This window comes from Pseudophryne corroboree, chromosome 5 (genome assembly GCF_028390025.1).
Source record: "Pseudophryne corroboree isolate aPseCor3 chromosome 5, aPseCor3.hap2, whole genome shotgun sequence".
NCBI lineage: Eukaryota > Metazoa > Chordata > Amphibia > Anura > Myobatrachidae > Pseudophryne > Pseudophryne corroboree.
The window spans coordinates 44,580,044-44,600,179 of record NC_086448.1 but is presented as its reverse complement, the minus strand read 5'-3'; the positions used below and the strand labels follow the sequence as shown (position 1 = coordinate 44,600,179).

Below are 20,136 nucleotides of genomic sequence, written 5' to 3'. Positions count from 1 at the left end.
TGTGTGGAAGAGGTGAAGTGTAAGCAAGGTGGAATGAAAGAGGGGTTTGGGTAGAGCTGGAGAAGCATAAAGGAGATATGGAAAATGTGGGGAGGTGGAGTGAGGAAGCAAACAAGGGAAGAGGTGAAAGCAGGAGAATAGGTGAAAAATTGATGAACAAGAGTGTGAATATGAAGATGTTGTGATTGACTGAAAAGAAATTGGAGGGGGGTTAGGTGAGGAAAGGAATGAAGAAAAGAGAGATAGAGAGAGAGAGAGAGAGAGAGAGAGAGAGAGAGAGAGGGAGGAGACAAGAGTGGGTTTGTGGTTGTGGAAAGTGATGGGGAGGTGTAGAAAAAAGGGGGGGAAGGAAAAGACGGAATGAGAGAAAGAGAGCGAAAGGGAAAAGAAAAAAGAAGAAAGAAAAAGAGAAAAAAAGGGGGGGGGGAAGGAAAGCTGGGAAAAGGTGATAATAGAGAAAGGAAGAAAGGGCGGGGGGGCGGGGAATGAGATGGAATGGTGAGGTGGGAAAGGAGCAGGATCATTGGATATTGGGATTATGTGGGTAGAAAGATGCTGTAGTTGATGTATTCATTTAAACCCTTGGGCATAAGGGTGTCCAATTTGAAGATCCATTCAGATTCCTTTTTCTGTAGTGCCATGTTGTAATCTCCTCCTCTTAATCCCATTTTTACATGTTCTAGACCTGAAAAATTTAAATCTTCTATTCGACTGTCATGAAAACGTAAAAAATGTCTGGCGACTGTAGTGAGCTTCTTGAACTGGGCTGAGTCTGATTTGGCATTCCTCACTGTGCTGATATGTTCAAGTGCCCTGACTTTAAACATACGAGATGTCATGCCCACATACCTTAAGTTACAGGTACATGAGATGCAATAGATCACATTCTCTGTCCTACAGTTGAAGAAATCTTGTACTGTGATCTGCTGATTGAATCTGTCAGTGATTGACATAAGGTTGGTAACGTGTGGGCACAATTTACATTTACCGCAGGGATAGCTACCTTTGAGAGGTCTTGGCTTTGAGGGCTGTGAAAAATAACTTCTTACCAGTTTATCTTTTAGGTTTGGTGCCCTCCTCCAGCTCATGTTGATGTTCTGGCCAATATGGTCCGAGATGTCTTCATCCATTTTCAAGATGTGCCAATGGGTTTGCAGGATTTTTCAGGCATCTTTCCAATTCTTACAGAAGTCACCGATAAAACGTAGGGTGTTTTTATCTTCCTTAATTTTTGTAGTAGGGAAGACCAAAGAGTCCCGTTCTACTTTCTGTACTTCGGATTTGGCTTTTTTGATAAGTCTGTTGCTATATCCACGTTCTTTCAATCTTGCAGCCAAATCAATACTTTTAGTTTGAAAGGTGGAGTCTTCGGTGCAATTCCTTTTAAGCCTAAGGAATTCTCCCTTAGGAATGTTTTTAATGGTTGATGGAAAATGGCTGCTGGTTGAATGGAGTAAGCTGTTGGTTGAGGTCTCTTTCCTGAAAATTTCGGTGGCTATTGTGTTGGTCTCATCTCGATATATCCTGAGGTCAAGAAATGGGATGGAGGATTTGCTGCTGGTGTATGTAAATTTCATATTGATCTGATTGGCATTGAGAGAAAGGATATATTGATCCAATTTGTCTTGGGTGCCATCCCAGATCATGAAAATTTTCATGATCTGGGATGGCACCCAAGACAAATTGGATCAATATATCCTTTCTCTCAATGCCAATCAGATCAATATGAAATTTACATACACCAGCAGCAAATCCTCCATCCCATTTCTTGACCTCAGGATATATCGAGATGAGACCAACACAATAGCCACCGAAATTTTCAGGAAAGAGACCTCAACCAACAGCTTACTCCATTCAACCAGCAGCCATTTTCCATCAACCATTAAAAACATTCCTAAGGGAGAATTCCTTAGGCTTAAAAGGAATTGCACCGAAGACTCCACCTTTCAAACTAAAAGTATTGATTTGGCTGCAAGATTGAAAGAACGTGGATATAGCAACAGACTTATCAAAAAAGCCAAATCTGAAGTACAGAAAGTAGAACGGGACTCTTTGGTCTTCCCTACTACAAAAATTAAGGAAGATAAAAACACCCTACGTTTTATCGGTGACTTCTGTAAGAATTGGAAAGATGCCAGAAAAATCCTGCAAACCCATTGGCACATCTTGAAAATGGATGAGGACATCTCGGACCATATTGGCCAGAACATCAACATGAGCTGGAGGAGGGCACCAAACCTAAAAGATAAACTGGTAAGAAGTTATTTTTCACAGCCCTCAAAGCCAAGACCTCTCAAAGGTAGCTATCCCTGCGGTAAATGTAAATTGTGCCCACACGTTACCAACCTTATGTCAATCACTGACAGATTCAATCAGCAGATCACAGTACAAGATTTCTTCAACTGTAGGACAGAGAATGTGATCTATTGCATCTCATGTACCTGTAACTTAAGGTATGTGGGCATGGCATCTTGTATGTTTAAAGTCAGGGCACTTGAAGATATCAGCACAGTGAGGAATGCCAAATCAGACTCAGCCCAGTTCAAGAAGCTCACTACAGTCGCCAGACATTTTTTACGTTTTCATGACAGTCGAATAGAAGATTTACATTTTTCAGGTCTAGAACATGTAAAAATGGGATTAAGAGGAGGAGATTACAACATGGCACTACAGAAAAAGGAATCTGAATGGATCTTCAAATTGGACACCCTTATGCCCAAGGGTTTAAATGAATACATCAACTACAGCATCTTTCTACCCACATAATCCCAATATCCAATGATCCTGCTCCTTTCCCACCTCACCATTCCATCTCATTCCCCGTCCTTTCTTCCTTTCTCTATTATCACCTTTTCCCAGCTTTCCTTCCCCCCCCCTTTTTTTCTCTTTTTCTTTCTTCTTTTTTCTTTTCCCTTTCGCTCTCTTTCTCTCATTCCGTCTTTTCCTCCCCCCCCTTTTTCTACACCTCCCCATCACTTTCCACAACCACAAACCCACTCTTGTCTCCCCTCTCTCTCTCTCTCTCTCTCTCTCTCTCTCTCTCTCTCTTTCTCTCTTTTATTCATTCCTTTCCTCACCTAACCCCCCTCCAATTTCTTTTCAGTCAATCACAACATCTTCATATTCACACTCTTGTTCATCAATTTTTCACCTATTCTCCTGCTTTCACCTCTTCCCTTGTTTGCTTCCTCACTCCACCTCCCCACATTTTCCATATCTCCTTTATGCTTCTCCAGCTCTACCCAAACCCCTCTTTCATTCCACCTTGCTTACACTTCACCTCTTCCACACAGCATACTACATAACACTCACTCACTTCCCCATCAATACACCCATATTCTTAGCATCCCTCTCCTTTTTCCATTCTCCACTCCTCTCACACGTCACCCCCCTTTTCTTCTTTTTCCACACTACAATTGTCACACCCAGTCAAAACCCCTCCCTCGTTTCACCATCCATTATCAGTCTCATCCTCCTCCACCTTCTTTGCACACCTTCACTCTCCCTTCACATTATAATCATATTATAATTATTTTTATTTTTATTTTTATTTTTATTTATTTTTATTTAATATTTTATTTATTTATTTATTTATTTTTAATTTTTTTTTATTTATTTATTTATTTATTTTTATATTTATATTTATTTTTATATTTATATTTATTTTTATTTATATCTATATTTATATTTTATATTTATTATCTATTATTATTTTTATAATTATATTTATTTTTATTTTATTTTCATTTTCATTTTTATTTTTTTTCATATTTATATTTATGTATTATCATTAACATTCATTTCTCTCACATTCATTTCCATTTTTCTTTCATTTTTCATTATCACTATTTTTCACTTCCTATCATCACATTCTTCCATCACCATACATTGTTTTTCTTTTCATCTATCCATGTTTTCCCTCCCCTTTCCCCCGTCTTAACAATCTTCTCACTGGTTAACCCACCTGAGATCTGATAGGCTCTATTATCAGTCTGTCAAATCAAAGTGATATTTCTATTGGTCGTCCTAACACTTAAGTACTGGCCACTTGAGAGCAATAGAGGGAGGCTCTCGTGACCAAGCCCGAATAGGTGAAACGTACGTTGAGAACGTCCATAGTGACGTCATCGCGGCTACGCCCAGTCCGGAAGCGGGCGGCCGCGCTCGTCACTGCAGCGGGACTTCGGACAGAGGAAACCAGTACAGCATCCGCCGCATACCTTGCGGCCGTGGTAACTAACACTAGACCACCAGGGTTTCAAGCGCACCACGACAAAAAGTATTAGAGCTTCAGTGCACTACGGGAATTTATCCCCTGCCTAATACTGACTATATACCCGTTTTGCGCTGTCGTGTTTTCTCCTTGCTGTCAGTTATACTAATACCGAGGTGAATCTCATTAGACCACCAGGGTTTAAACTTATGCTTATATTCACCATCAGTTTGTAAAGAGCTGACAGCTTACCTAATGAGAGTGGTAACAGATATTAGACCTCTGTATACCACCACACTCTCCTCTGTCTCAGAATTGTGTTTTATTTGCACTTATTCCCCGCCTATGCGTCTATGGTTTTTGTACTATTTGTGATACATTACCCTGAATTTTTTTTTTTTTATAACTTTATTTATGGTAGCAATTCTTATTTATCTGCATTTATTTTCAATTATCTAGTATTAATTAATCTCACTCATACTATTGTACCATTTGTGAGCCAGCTTTGAGCTCTGTATCAGCATATGATCACTCATCTGACCTCCCTCCAGGAGATTGGTAACTATAGTGCAACTTGTTACCTAACCATTTTTTGAGTCAGCTCTGAACTCTGCTCTTCAATAATTGGTATCGTTCACTCTCACTCTCACTATAAAGGCTATATATTTCGTTTGTAAGCTAGCCTTGAGCTCTTTGCCAGCATATGACTACTTACCTGTTTCCCCTTAGGGGACTAACAATTACAACAATTGTTTGTCATTTATAAGCCGTTTTTGAGTTGTGAGCCCCATTTATCAATATTTGTTTTTATGGATTGAGCTACACACATACACAGTACATATCTTCACTCAGCATCTCCACGAGAGCCCATTATTTGCAAAAACTCTACCTACTACATTACACCGCCAATTCATCCTGTACTCTAATAAATCCTAGACACTCAGAATTATCCTGACACACTTTTGTCTGGAAATACCATTTTGAGACTGTCCATAGCCTTGGTTGAGTGTGAAGTACAGCAAGCAGAGCGTGTATATTCCCCCATCTCATATATATTTCCTCTACAGTGGCCCACGGCCATACTACCCTGAATACGCCCGATCCTGTCCAATTTCGGAAGCTAAGCAGGCATGGCCTGGTCAGTACTAGGAAGGTGAACCTCCTGAGAATACCAGGTGCAGTGGGCCCTTTAAAAAGGAAAAATCCTATCCGACATTTTATGCATCCCTGCTTCTGGAAAAACCCTCCCAGACTATCCATGGTTTTGACTTATGTACAGTACAGACAATAGGAGTCGATTTCTTTTCTCACATTTCTAACAACAGGCCCACGGCCATACTACCCTGAATACGCCCGATCTTGTCCGATCTCGGAAGCTAAGCAGGTATGGCCTGGTCAGTATCAGGAAGGGAAACCTCCTGAGAATACCAGGTGCAGTGCCCCCCCCCCCCCCTATTATTCTTTTTTGCCATCTCTCTTTACCTTAACCCAACTTTGCTACCATATCACATTATAATTAAAACCTTCATCATAAGGCATGTACAGTGACTCTTCTGGTTACCCTCACTTCATCAGAAATCCATGGTATCCATTCAACACATTTTTTCTGATATTTTCACCTTCCTTCATTACCTTGTACCTCATTTGTTAAAAAGGTCAAACAAGGTTCTTACTCTAAACATCAGACACGAGTCTCATAATTATTTCACATTTATTTTCTTTTTATTCAAGAAACAATTAAAGGTTAAGTTTTATCTCATTTCATCATTCATTTCACTTTACATTATACTAATCATTACAAACGAGTGCTCCCAAACAAGGGTTTTTTGTCTTTTCTCTCCTTTTCAATTGTAGTTTAGTCTACAAAATTCCTGGGAGCACCGCCAATCACAAGCAGCTTAAAATTTCCTTTTTTTCAACTGCATATATATTGGTTTTTCTATCTTTGATGCCATCTCTATATTACGTATAGATTGCTAAGACTAGTGCGGTTCCACACTGAATTTATTTGTATACCATCTAGGAGTGGCACTGCAGTGTCAGACAGGATGGCAGATTTAAAAAATAGTCCCCAAACAGCACATGATGCAGAGAAAAAAAGAGGTGCACCAAGGTCGCTGGATGGCTAAGCTAAGTGACACAAGTGCCGACACAAATACCTGACCCATCTAGGAGTGGCACTGCAGTGTCAGACAGAATGGCAGATTTAAAAAAATAGTCCCCAAACAGTACATGATGCAAAGAAATAAAAGAGGTGCACCAAGGTCGCTGGATGGCTAAGCTAAGCGACACAAGTGGCCGACACAAACACCTGGCCCATCTAGGAGTGGCACTGCAGTGTCAGACAGGATGGCAGATTTAAAAAAAATAGTCCCCAAACAGCACATGATGCAAAGAAAAAAAGAGGTGCACCAAGGTCGCTGGATGGCTAAGCTAAGTGACACAAGTGGCCGACACAAACACCTGGCCCATCTAGAAATGGCACTGCAGTGTCAGACAGGATGGCAGATTTAAAAAATAGTCCCCAAACAGCACACGATGCAAAGAAAAAAAGAGGTGCAATGAGGTAGCTGTGTGACTAAGCTAAGCAACACAAGTGGCCGACACAAACACCTGGCCCATCTAGGAGTGGCACTGCAGTGTCAGACAGGATGGCAGATTAAAAAAATAGTCCCCAAACAGCACATGATGCAAAGAAAAAAAGAGGTGCACCAAGGTCGCTGGATGGCTAAGCTAAGTGACACAAGTGGCCGGCACAAACACCTGGCCCATCTAGGAGTGGCACTGCAGTATCAGACAGAATGGCAGATTTAAAAAAATAGTCCCCAAACAGCACATGCTGCAAAGAAAAACAGAGGTGCACCAAGGTCGCTGGATGGCTAAGCTAAGCGACTTAAGTGGCCGACACAAACACCTGGCCCATCTAGGAGTGGCACTGCAGTGTCAGACAGGATGGCAGATTTAAAAAATAGTCCCCAAACAGCACACGATGCAAAGAAAAAAAGAGGTGCAATGAGGTAGCTGTGTGACTAAGCTAAGCGAAACAAGTGGTCGACACAAACACCTGGCCCATCTAGGAGGGGCACTGCAGTGTCAGACAGGATGGCAGATTTAAGAAATCGTCCCCAAACAGCTCATGATGCAAAGAAAAAAAGAGGTGCACCAAGGTCGCTGGATGGCTAAACTAAGCGACTCAAGTGGCCGACACAAACACCTGGCCCATCTATGAGTGGCACTGCAGTGTCAGACAGGATGGCAGATTTAAAAAATAGTCCCCAAACAGCACATGATGCAACAAAAAAAGAGGTGCACCAAGGTCGCTGGATGGCTAAGCTAAGTGACACAAGTGGCCGACACAAACACCTGGCCCATCTAGGAGTGGCACTGCAGTGTCAGACAGAATGGCAGATTTAAAAAAATAGTCCCCAAACAGCACATGATGCAAAGAAAAAAAGAGGTGCACCAAGGTCGCTGGATGGCTAAGCTAAGCGACACAAGTGGCCGACTAAAACACCTGGCCCATCTAGGAGTGGCACTGCAGTGTCAGACAGGATAGCAGATTTTAAAAAATAGTCCCCAAACAGCACATGATGCAAAGAAAAAAAGAGGTGCACCAAGGTCGCTGGATGGCTAAGCTAAGTGACACAAGTGCCGACACAAACACCTGACCCATCTAGGAGTGGCACTGCAGTGTCAGACAGAATGGCAGATTTAAAAAAATAGTCCCCAAACAGTACATGATGCAAAGAAATAAAAGAGGTGCACCAAGGTCGCTGGATGGCTAAGCTAAGCGACACAAGTGGCCGACACAAACACCTGGCCCATCTAGGAGTGGCACTGCAGTGTCAGACAGGATGGCAGATTTAAAAAAATAGTCCCCAAACAGCACATGATGCAAAGAAAAAAAGAGGTGCACCAAGGTCGCAGGATGGCTAAGCTAAGCGACACAAGTGGCCGACACAAACACCTGGCCCATCTAGGAGTGGCACTGCAGTGTCAGACAGGATGGCAGATTTAAAAAAATAGTCCCCAAACAGCACATGATGCAAAGAAAAAAAGAGGTGCACCAAGGTCGCTGGATGGCTAAGCTAAGCGACACAAGTGGCCGACACAAACACCTGGCCCATCTAGAAATGGCACTGCAGTGTCAGACAGGATGGCAGATTTAAAAAATAGTCCCCAAACAGCACACGATGCAAAGAAAAAAAGAGGTGCAATGAGGTAGCTGTGTGACTAAGCTAAGCGACACAAGTGGCCGACACAAACACCTTGCCCATCTAGGAGTGGCACTGCAGTGTCAGACAGGATGGCAGATTTAAAAAATAGTCCCCAAACAGCACATGATGCAAAGAAAAAAAGAGGTGCACCAAGGTCGCTGGATGGCTAAGCTAAGTGACACAAGTGGCCGGCACAAACACCTGGCCCATCTAGGAGTGGCACTGCAGTATCAGACAGAATGGCAGATTTAAAAAAATAGTCCCCAAACAGCACATGATGCAAAGAAAAAAAGAGGTGCACCAAGGTCGCTGGATGGCTAAGCTAAGCGACACAAGTGGCCGACACAAACACCTGGCCCATCTAGGTGTGGCACTACAGTGTCAGACAGGATGGCAGATTTAAAAAAATAGTCCCAAAACAGCACATGATGCAAAGAAAAAAAGAGGTGCACCAAGGTCACTGGAAGGCTAAGCTAAGCGACACAAGTGGCCGACACAAACACCTGGCCCATCTAGGAGTGGCACTGTAGTGTCAGACAGGATGGCAGGTTTAAAAAATAGTCCCCAAACAGCACATGATGCAAAGAAAAAAAGAGGTGCACCAAGGTCGCTGGATGGCTAAGCTAAGCGACACAAGTGGCCGACACAAACACCTGGCCCATCTAGGAGTGGCACTGCAGTGTCAGACAGGATGGCAGATTTAAGAAATCATCCCCAAACAGCACATGATGCAAAGAAAAAAAGAGGTGCACCAAGGTCACTGGAAGGCTAAGCTAAGCGACACAAGTGGCCGACACAAACACCTGGCCCATCTAGGAGTGGCACTGTAGTGTCAGACAGGATGGCAGGTTTAAAAAATAGTCCCCAAACAGCACATGATGCAAAGAAAAAAAGAGGTGCACCAAGGTCGCTGGATGGCTAAGCTAAGCGACACAAGTGGCCGACACAAACACCTGGCCCATCTAGGAGTGGCACTGTAGTGTCAGACAGGATGGCAGGTAAAAAATAGTCCCCAAACAGCACACGATGCAAAGAAAAAAAGAGGTGCACCAAGGTCGCTGGATGGCTAAGCTAAGCGACACAAGTGGCCGACACAAACACCTGGCCCATCTAGGTGTGGCACTGCAGTGTCAGACAGGATGACAGATTTAAAAAAATAGTCCCCAAACAGCACATGATGCAAAGAAAAAAAGAGGTGCACCAAGGTCGCTGAATGGCTAAGCTAAGCGACACAAGTGGCCGACACAAACACCTGGCCCATCTAGAAGTGGCACTGCAGTGTCAGACAGGATGGCAGATTTAAAAAATAGTCCCCAAACAGCACATGATGCAAAGAAAAAAAGAGGTGCACCAAGGTCACTGGATGGCTAAGCTAAGCGACACAAGTGGCCGACACAAACACCTTGCCCATCTAGGAGTGGCACTGTAGTGTCAGAAAGGATGGCAGGTTTAAAAAATAGTCCCCAAACAGCACATGATGCAAAGAAAAAAAGAGGTGCACCAAGGTAGCTGGATGGCTAAGCTAAGCGACACAAGTGGCCGACACAAACACCTGGCCCAACTAGGAGTGGCACTGCAGTGTCAGACAGGATGGCAGATTTAAAAAAATAGTCCCCAAACAGCACATGATGCAAAGAAAAAAAGAGGTGCACCAAGGACGCTGGATGGCTAAGCTAAGCAACTCAAGTGGTCGACACAAACACCTGGCCCATCTAGGAGTGGCACTGCAGTGTCAGACTGGATGGCACTTTAAGAAATAGTCCCCAAACAGCACATGATGCAAAGAAAAAAAGGGGAGCACCAAGGTAGCTGGATGGCTAAGCTAAGAGACACAAGTGGCCGACAAAAACACCTGGCCCATCTAGAAGTGGCACTGCAGTGTCAGACAGGATGGCAGATTTAAAAAATAGTCCCCAAACAGCACACGATGCAAAGAAAAAAAGAGGTGCAATGAGGTAGCTGTGTGACTAGGCTAAGCGACACAAGTGGCCGACACAAACACCTGGCCCATCTAGGTGTGGCACTACAGTGTCAGACAGGATGGCAGATTTAAAAAAATAGTCCCAAAACAGCACATGATGCAAAGAAAAAAAGAGGTGCACCAAGGTCACTGGATGGCTAAGCTAAGCGACACAAGTGGCCGACACAAACACCTGGCCCATCTAGGAGTGGCACTGTAGTGTCAGACAGGATGGCAGGTTTAAAAAATAGTCCCCAAACAGCACATGATGCAAAGAAAAAAAGAGGTGCACCAAGGTCGCTGGATGGCTAAGCTAAGCGACACAAGTGGCCGACACAAACACCTGGCCCATCTAGGAGTGGCACTGCAGTGTCAAACAGGATGGCAGATTTAAGAAATCATCCCCAAACAGCACATGATGCAAAGAAAAAAAGAGGTGCACCAAGGTCACTGGATGGCTAAGCTAAGCGACACAAGTGGCCGACACAAACACCTGGCCCATCTAGGAGTGGCACTGTAGTGTCAGACAGGATGGCAGGTAAAAAATAGTCCCCAAACAGCACACGATGCAAAGAAAAAAAGAGGTGCACCAAGGTCGCTGGATGGCTAAGCTAAGCGACACAAGTGGCCGACACAAACACCTGGCCCATCTAGGTGTGGCACTGCAGTGTCAGACAGGATGGCAGATTTAAAAAAATAGTCCCCAAACAGCACATGATGCAAAGAAAAAAAGAGGTGCACCAAGGTCGCTGAATGGCTAAGCTAAGCGACACAAGTGGCCGACACAAACACCTGGCCCATCTAGAAGTGGCACTGCAGTGTCAGACAGGATGGCAGATTTAAAAAATAGTCCCCAAACAGCACATGATGCAAAGAAAAAAAGAGGTGCACCAAGGTCACTGGATGGCTAAGCTAAGCGACACAAGTGGCCGACACAAACACCTGGCCCATGTAGGAGTGGCACTGTAGTGTCAGAAAGGATGGCAGGTTTAAAAAATAGTCCCCAAACAGCACATGATGCAAAGAAAAAAAGAGGTGCACCAAGGTAGCTGGATGGCTAAGCTAAGCGACACAAGTGGCCGACACAAACACCTGGCCCAACTAGGAGTGGCACTGCAGTGTCAGACAGGATGGCAGATTTAAAAAAATAGTCCCCAAACAGCACATGATGCAAAGAAAAAAAGAGGTGCACCAAGGACGCTGGATGGCTAAGCTAAGCAACTCAAGTGGCCGACACAAACACCTGGCCCATCTAGGAGTGGCACTGCAGTGTCAGACTGGATGGCACTTCAAGAAATAGTCCCCAAACAGCACATGATGCAAAGAAAAAAAGGGGAGCACCAAGGTAGCTGGATGGCTAAGCTAAGAGACACAAGTGGCCGACAAAAACACCTGGCCCATCTAGAAGTTGCACTGCAGTGTCAGACAGGATGGCAGATTTAAAAAATAGTCCCCAAACAGCACACGATGCAAAGAAAAAAAGAGGTGCAATGAGGTAGCTGTGTGACTAGGCTAAGCGACACAAGTGGCCGACACAAACACCTGGCCCATCTAGGAGTGGCACTGCAGTGTCAGACAGGATGGCAGATTTAAAAAATAGTCCCCAAACAGCACATGATGCAAAGAAAAAAAAGAGGTGCACCAAGGTCGCTGGATGGCTAAGCTAAGCGACACAAGTGGCCGACACAAACACCTGGCCCATCTAGAAGTGGCACTGCAGTGTTAGACAGGATGGCAGATTTAAAAAATAGTCCCCAAACAGCACACGATGCAAAGAAAAAAAGAGATGCACCAAGGTCGCTGGATGGCTAAGCTAAGCGACACAAGTGGCCGACACAAACATCTGGCCCTTCTAGGTGTGGCACTGCAGTGTCAGAGAGGATGGCAGATTTAAAAAAATAGTCCCCAAACAGCACATGATGCAAAGAAAAAAAAAGAGGTGCACCAAGGTCGCTGGATGGCTAAGCTAAGCGACACAAGTGGCCGACACAAACACCTGGCCCATCTAGAAATGGCACTGCAGTGTCAGACAGGATGGCAGATTTAAAAAATAGTCCCCAAACAGCACACGATGCAAAGAAAAAAAGAGGTGCACCAAGGTCGCTGGATGGCTAAGCTAAGCGACACAAGTGGCCGAAACAAACAAAAGGCCCATCTAGGAGTGGCACTGCAGTGTCAGACAGGATGGCAGATTTAAGAAATCATCTCCAAACAGCACATGATGCAAAGAAAAAAAGAGGTGCACCAAGGTCACTGGATGGCTAAGCTAAGCGACACAAGTGGCCGACACAAACACCTGGCCCATCTAGGAGTGGCACTATAGTGTCAGACAGGATGGCAGGTTTAAAAAATAGTCCCCAAACAGCACATGATGCAAAGAAAAAAAGAGGTGCACCAAGGTCGCTGGATGGCTAAGCTAAGCGACACAAGTGGCCGACACAAACACCTGGCCCATCTAGGTGTGGCACTGCAGTGTCAGACAGGATGGCAGATTTAAAAAAATAGTCCCCAAACAGCACATGATGCAAAGAAAAAAAGAGGTGCAATGAGGCAGCTGTGTGACTAGGCTAAGCGACACAAGTGGCCGACACAAACACCTGGCCCATCTAGGAGTGGCACTGCAGTGTCAGACAGGATGGCAGATTTAAAAAATAGTCCCCAAACAGCACATGATGCAAAGAAAAAAAGAGGTGCACCAAGGTAGCTGGATGGCTAAGCTAAGAGACACAAGTGGCCGACAAAAACACCTGGCCCATCTAGAAGTGGCACTGCAGTGTCAGACAGGATGGCAGATTTAAAAAATAGTCCCCAAACAGCACACGATGCAAAGAAAAAAAGAGATGCACCAAGGTCGCTGGATGGCTAAGCTAAGCGACACAAGTGGCCGACACAAACACCTGGCCCTTCTAGGTGTGGCACTGCTGTGTCAGACAGGATGGCAGATTTAAAAAATAGTCCCCAAACAGTACACGATGCAAAGAAAAAAAGAGATGCACCAAGGTCGCTGGATGGCTAAGCTAAGCGACACAAGTGGCCGACACAAACACCTGGCCCATCTAGGAGTGGCACTGTAGTGTCAGACAGGATGGCAGGTTTAAAAAATAGTCCCCAAACAGCACATGATGCAAAGAAAAAAAGAGGTGCACCAAGGTCGCTGGATGGCTAAGCTAAGCGACACAAGTGGCCGACACAAACACCTGGCCCATCTAGGTGTGGCACTGCAGTGTCAGACAGGATGGCAGATTTAAAAAAATAGTCCCCAAACAGCACATGATGCAAAGAAAAAAAGAGGTGCACCAAGGTCGCTGGATGGCTAAGCTAAGCGACACAAGTGGCCGACACAAACACCTGGCCCATCTAGAAGTGGCACTGCAGTGTCAGACAGGATGGCAGATTAAAAAAATAGTCCCCAAACAGCACACGATGCAAAGAAAAAAAGAGGTGCAATGAGGTAGCTGTGTGACTAAGCTAAGCGACACAAGTGGCCGACACAAACACCTGTCCCATCTAGGAGTGGCACTGCAGTGTCAGACAGGATGGCAGATTTAAAAAATAGTCCCCAAACAGCACATGAGGTAAAGAAAAAAAGATGTGCACCAAGGTCACTGGATGGCTAAGCTAAGCGACACAAGTGGCCGACACAAACACCTGGCCCATCTAGGAGTGGTACTGTAGTGTCAGACAGGATGGCAGGTTTAAAAAATAGTCCCCAAACAGCACATGATGCAAAGAAAAAAAGAGGTGCAATGAGGTAGCTGGATGGCTAAGCTAAGAGACACAAGTGGCCGACAAAAACACCTGGCCCATCTAGAAGTGGCACTGCAGTGTCAGACAGGATGGCAGATTTAAAAAATAGTCCCCAAACAGCACACGATGCAAAGAAAAAAAGAGATGCACCAAGGTCGCTGGATGGCTAAGCTAAGCGACACAAGTGGCCGACACAAACACCTGGCCCTTCTAGGTGTGGCACTGCTGTGTCAGACAGGATGGCAGATTAAAAAAATAGTCCCCAAACAGCACACGATGCAAAGAAAAAAAGAGATGCACCAAGGTCGCTGGATGGCTAAGCTAAGCGACACAAGTGGCCGACACAAACACCTGGCCCATCTAGGAGTGGCACTGTAGTGTCAGACAGGATGGCAGGTTTAAAAAATAGTCCCCAAACAGCACATGATGCAAAGAAAAAAAGAGGTGCACCAAGGTCGCTGGATGGCTAAGCTAAGCGACACAAGTGGCCGACACAAACACCTGGCCCATCTAGGTGTGGCACTGCAGTGTCAGACAGGATGGCAGATTTAAAAAAAGAGTCCCCACACAGCACATGATGCAAAGAAAAAAAGAGGTGCACCAAGGTCGCTGGATGGCTAAGCTAAGCGACACAAGTGGCCGACACAAACACCTGGCCCATCTAGAAGTGGCACTGCAGTGTCAGACAGGATGGCAGATTAAAAAAATAGTCCCCAAACAGCACACGATGCAAAGAAAAAAAGAGGTGCAATGAGGTAGCTGTGTGACTAAGCTAAGCGACACAAGTGGCCGACACAAACACCTGGCCCATCTAGGAGTGGCACTGTAGTGTCAGACAGGATGGCAGATTTAAAAAATAGTCCCCAAACAGCACATGATGCAAAGAAAAAAAGAGGTGCACCAAGGTCGCTGGATGGCTAAGCTAAGCGACACAAGTGGCCGACACAAACACCTGGCCCATCTAGGTGTGGCACTGCAGTGTCAGACAGGATGGAAGATTTAAAAAATAGTCCCCAAACAGCACACGATGCAAAGAAAAAAAGAGGTGCAATGAGGTAGCTGTGTGACTAAGCTAAGCGACACAAGTGGCCGACACAAACACCTGGCCCATCTAGGAGTGGAACTGCAGTGTCAGACAGGATGGCAGATTTAAAAAAATAGTCCCCAAACAGCACATGATGCAAAGAAAAAAAAGAGGTGCACCAAGGTCGCTGGATGGCTAAGCTAAGCGACACAAGTGGCCGACACAAACACCTGGCCCATCTAGAAGTGGCACTGCAGTGTCAGACAGGATGGCAGATTTAAATAATAGTCCCCAAACAGCACACGATGCAAAGAAAAAAAGAGGTGCAATGAGGAAGCTGTGTGACTAAGCTAAGCAACACAAGTGGCCGACACAAACACCTGGCCCATCTAGGAGTGGCATTGCAGTGTCAGACAGGATGGCAGATTTAAAAAATAGTCCCAAAACAGCACATGATGCAAAGAAAAAAAAGAGGTGCACCAAGGTCGCTGGATGGCTAAGCTAAGCGACACAAGTGGCCGACACAAACACCTGGCCCATCTAGGAGTGGCACTGCAGTGTCAGACAGGATGGCAGATTTAAAAAAAATAGTCCCCAAACAGCACATGATGCAAAGAAAAAAAGAGGTGCACCAAGGTCGCTGGATGGCTAAGCAAAGCGACGCAAGTGGCCGACACAAACACCTGGCCCATCTAGGAGTGGCACTGCAGTGTCAGACAGGATGGCACTTCAAGAAATAGTCCCCAAACAGCACATGATGCAAAGAAAAAAGAGAGGTGCACCAAGGTCGCTGGATGGCTAAGCTAAGCGACACAAGTGGCCGACACAAACACCTGGCCCATCTAGGAGTGGCACTGCAGTGTCAGACAGGATGGCAGATTTAAAAAATAGTCCCCAAACAGCACATGATGCAAAGAAAAAAAGAGGTGCACCAAGGTCGCTGGATGGCTAAGCTAAGCGACACAAGTGGCCGACACAAACACCTGGCCCATGTAGGTGTGGCACTGCAGTGTCAGACAGGATGGCAGATTTAAAAAATAGTCCCCAAACAGCACACGATGCAAAGAAAAAAAGAGGTGCAATGAGGTAGCTGTGTGACTAAGCTAAGCGACACAAGTGGCCGACACAAACACCTGGCCCATCTAGGAGTGACACTGCAGTGTCAGACAGGATGGCAGATTTAAAAAAATAGTCCCCAAACAGCACATGATGCAAAGAAAAAAAAGAGGTGCACCAAGGTCGCTGGATGGCTAAGCTAAGCGACACAAGTGGCCGACACAAACACCTGGCCCATCTAGAAGTGGCACTGCAGTGTCAGACAGGATGGCAGATTGAAAAAATAGTCCCCAAACAGCACACGATGCAAAGAAAAAAAGAGATGCAATGAGGTAGCTGTGTGACTAAGCTAAGCGACACAAGTGGCCGACTCAAACACCTGGCCCATCTAGGAGTGGCATTGCAGTGTCAGACAGGATGGCAGATTTAAAAAATAGTCCCCAAACAGCACATGATGCAAAGAAAAAAAAGAGGTGCACCAAGGTCGCTGGATGGCTAAGCTAAGTGACACAAGTGGCCGACACAAACACCTGGCCCATCTAGGAGTGGCACTGCAGTGTCAGACAGAATGGCAGATTTAAAAAAATAGTCCCCAAACAGCACATGATGCAAAGAAAAAAAGAGGTGCACCAAGGTCGCTGGATGGCTAAGCTAAGCAACACAAGTGGCCGACACAAACACCTGGCCCATCTAGGAGTGGCACTGTAGTGTCAGACAGGATGGCAGGTTTAAAAAATAGTCCCCAAACAGCACATGATGCAAAGAAAAAAAGAGGTGCACCAAGGTCGCTGGATGGCTAAGCTAAGCGACACAAGTGGCCGACACAAACACCTGGCCCATCTAGGTGTGGCACTGCAGTGTCAGACAGGATGGCAGATTTAAAAAAAGAGTCCCCAAACAGCACATGATGCAAAGAAAAAAAGAGGTGCACCAAGGTCGCTGGATGGCTAAGCTAAGCGACACAAGTGGCCGACACAAACACCTGGCCCATCTAGAAGTGGCACTGCAGTGTCAGACAGGATGGCAGATTAAAAAAATAGTCCCCAAACAGCACACGATGCAAAGAAAAAAAGAGATGCACCAAGGTCGCTGGATGGCTAAGCTAAGCGACACAAGTGGCCGACACAAACATCTGGCCCTTCTAGGTGTGGCACTGCAGTGTCAGACAGGATGGCAGATTTAAAAAAATAGTCCCCAAACAGCACATGATGCAAAGAAAAAAAAAGAGGTGCACCAAGGTCGCTGGATGGCTAAGCTAAGCGACACAAGTGGCCGACACAAACACCTGGCCCATCTAGAAATGGCACTGCAGTGTCAGACAGGATGGCAGATTTAAAAAATAGTCCCCAAACAGCACACGATGCAAAGAAAAAAAGAGGTGCACCAAGGTCGCTGGATGGCTAAGCTAAGCGACACAAGTGGCCGAAACAAACAAAAGGCCCATCTAGGAGTGGCACTGCAGTGTCAGACAGGATGGCAGATTTAAGAAATCATCTCCAAACAGCACATGATGCAAAGAAAAAAAGAGGTGCACCAAGGTCACTGGATGGCTAAGCTAAGCGACACAAGTGGCCGACACAAACACCTGGCCCATCTAGGAGTGGCACTGTAGTGTCAGACAGGATGGCAGGTTTAAAAAATAGTCCCCAAACAGCACATGATGCAAAGAAAAAAAGAGGTGCACCAAGGTCGCTGGATGGCTAAGCTAAGCGACACAAGTGGCCGACACAAACACCTGGCCCATCTAGGTGTGGCACTGCAGTGTCAGACAGGATGGCAGATTTAAAAAAATAGTCCCCAAACAGCACATGATGCAAAGAAAAAAAGAGGTGCAATGAGGTAGCTGTGTGACTAGGCTAAGCGACACAAGTGGCCGACACAAACACCTGGCCCATCTAGGAGTGGCACTGCAGTGTCAGACAGGATGGCAGATTTAAAAAATAGTCCCCAAACAGCACATGATGCAAAGAAAAAAAGAGGTGCACCAAGGTAGCTGGATGGCTAAGCTAAGAGACACAAGTGGCCGACAAAAACACCTGGCCCATCTAGAAGTGGCACTGCAGTGTCAGACAGGATGGCAGATTTAAAAAATAGTCCCCAAACAGCACACAATGCAAAGAAAAAAAGAGATGCACCAAGGTCGCTGGATGGCTAAGCTAAGCGACACAAGTGGCCGACACAAACACCTGGCCCATCTAGAAATGGCACTGCAGTGTCAGACAGGATGGCAGATTTAAAAAATAGTCCCCAAACAGCACACGATGCAAAGAAAAAAAGAGGTGCACCAAGGTCGCTGGATGGCTAAGCTAAGCGACACAAGTGGCCGAAACAAACAAAAGGCCCATCTAGGAGTGGCACTGCAGTGTCAGACAGGATGGCAGATTTAAGAAATCATCTCCAAACAGCACATGATGCAAAGAAAAAAAGAGGTGCACCAAGGTCACTGGATGGCTAAGCTAAGTGACACAAGTGGCCGACACAAACACCTGGCCCATCTAGGAGTGGCACTGTTGTGTCAGACAGGATGGCAGGTTTAAAAAATAGTCCCCAAACAGCACATGATGCAAAGAAAAAAAGAGGTGCACCAAGGTCGCTGGATGGCTAAGCTAAGCGACACAAGTGGCCGACACAAACACCTGGCCCATCTAGGTGTGGCACTGCAGTGTCAGACAGGATGGCAGATTTAAAAAAATAGTCCCCAAACAGCACATGATGCAAAGAAAAAAAGAGGTGCAATGAGGTAGCTGTGTGACTAGGCTAAGCGACACAAGTGGCCGACACAAACACCTGGCCCATCTAGGAGTGGCACTGCAGTGTCAGACAGGATGGCAGATTTAAAAAATAGTCCCCAAACAGCACATGATGCAAAGAAAAAAAGAGGTGCACCAAGGTAGCTGGATGGCTAAGCTAAGCGACACAAGTGGCCGACACAAACACCTGGCCCTTCTAGGTGTGGCACTGCAGTGTCAGACAGGATGGCAGATTTAAAAAAATAGTCCCCAAACAGCACATGATGCAAAGAAAAAAAAGAGGTGCACCAAGGTCGCTGGATGGCTAAGCTAAGCGACACAAGTGGCCGACACAAACACCTGGCCCATCTAGAAATGGCACTGCAGTGTCAGACAGGATGGCAGATTTAAAAAATAGTCCCCAAACAGCACACGATGCAAAGAAAAAAAGAGGTGCACCAAGGTCGCTGGATGGCTAAGCTAAGCGACACAAGTGGCCGAAACAAACAAAAGGCCCATCTAGGAGTGGCACTGCAGTGTCAGACAGGATGGCAGATTTAAGAAATCATCTCCAAACAGCACATGATGCAAAGAAAAAAAGAGGTGCACCAAGGTCACTGGATGGCTAAGCTAAGTGACACAAGTGGCCGACACAAACACCTGGCCCATCTAGGAGTGGCACTGTTGTGTCAGACAGGATGGCAGGTTTAAAAAATAGTCCCCAAACAGCACATGATGCAAAGAAAAAAAGAGGTGCACCAAGGTCGCTGGATGGCTAAGCTAAGCGACACAAGTGGCCGACACAAACACCTGGCCCATCTAGGTGTGGCACTGCAGTGTCAGACAGGATGGCAGATTTAAAAAAATAGTCCCCAAACAGCACATGATGCAAAGAAAAAAAGAGGTGCAATGAGGTAGCTGTGTGACTAGGCTAAGCGACACAAGTGGCCGACACAAACACCTGGCCCATCTAGGAGTGGCACTGCAGTGTCAGACAGGATGGCAGATTTAAAAAATAGTCCCCAAACAGCACATGATGCAAAGAAAAAAAGAGGTGCACCAAGGTAGCTGGGTGGCTAAGCTAAGAGACACAAGTGGCCGACAAAAACACCTGGCCCATCTAGAAGTGGCACTGCAGTGTCAGACAGGATGGCAGATTTAAAAAATAGTCCCCAAACAGCACACAATGC

General features: G+C 45.6%; 2 pseudogenes; both read left to right on the top strand.

The window, feature by feature from the left end:
- Positions 1–5,282: 5,282 nt before the first annotated feature.
- Positions 5,283–5,400, top strand: LOC134930203 (5S ribosomal RNA; annotated as a pseudogene).
- Positions 5,401–5,538: 138 nt separating this feature from the next.
- Positions 5,539–5,656, top strand: LOC134930558 (5S ribosomal RNA; annotated as a pseudogene).
- The last annotated feature ends 14,480 nt before the right edge of the window (positions 5,657–20,136 follow it).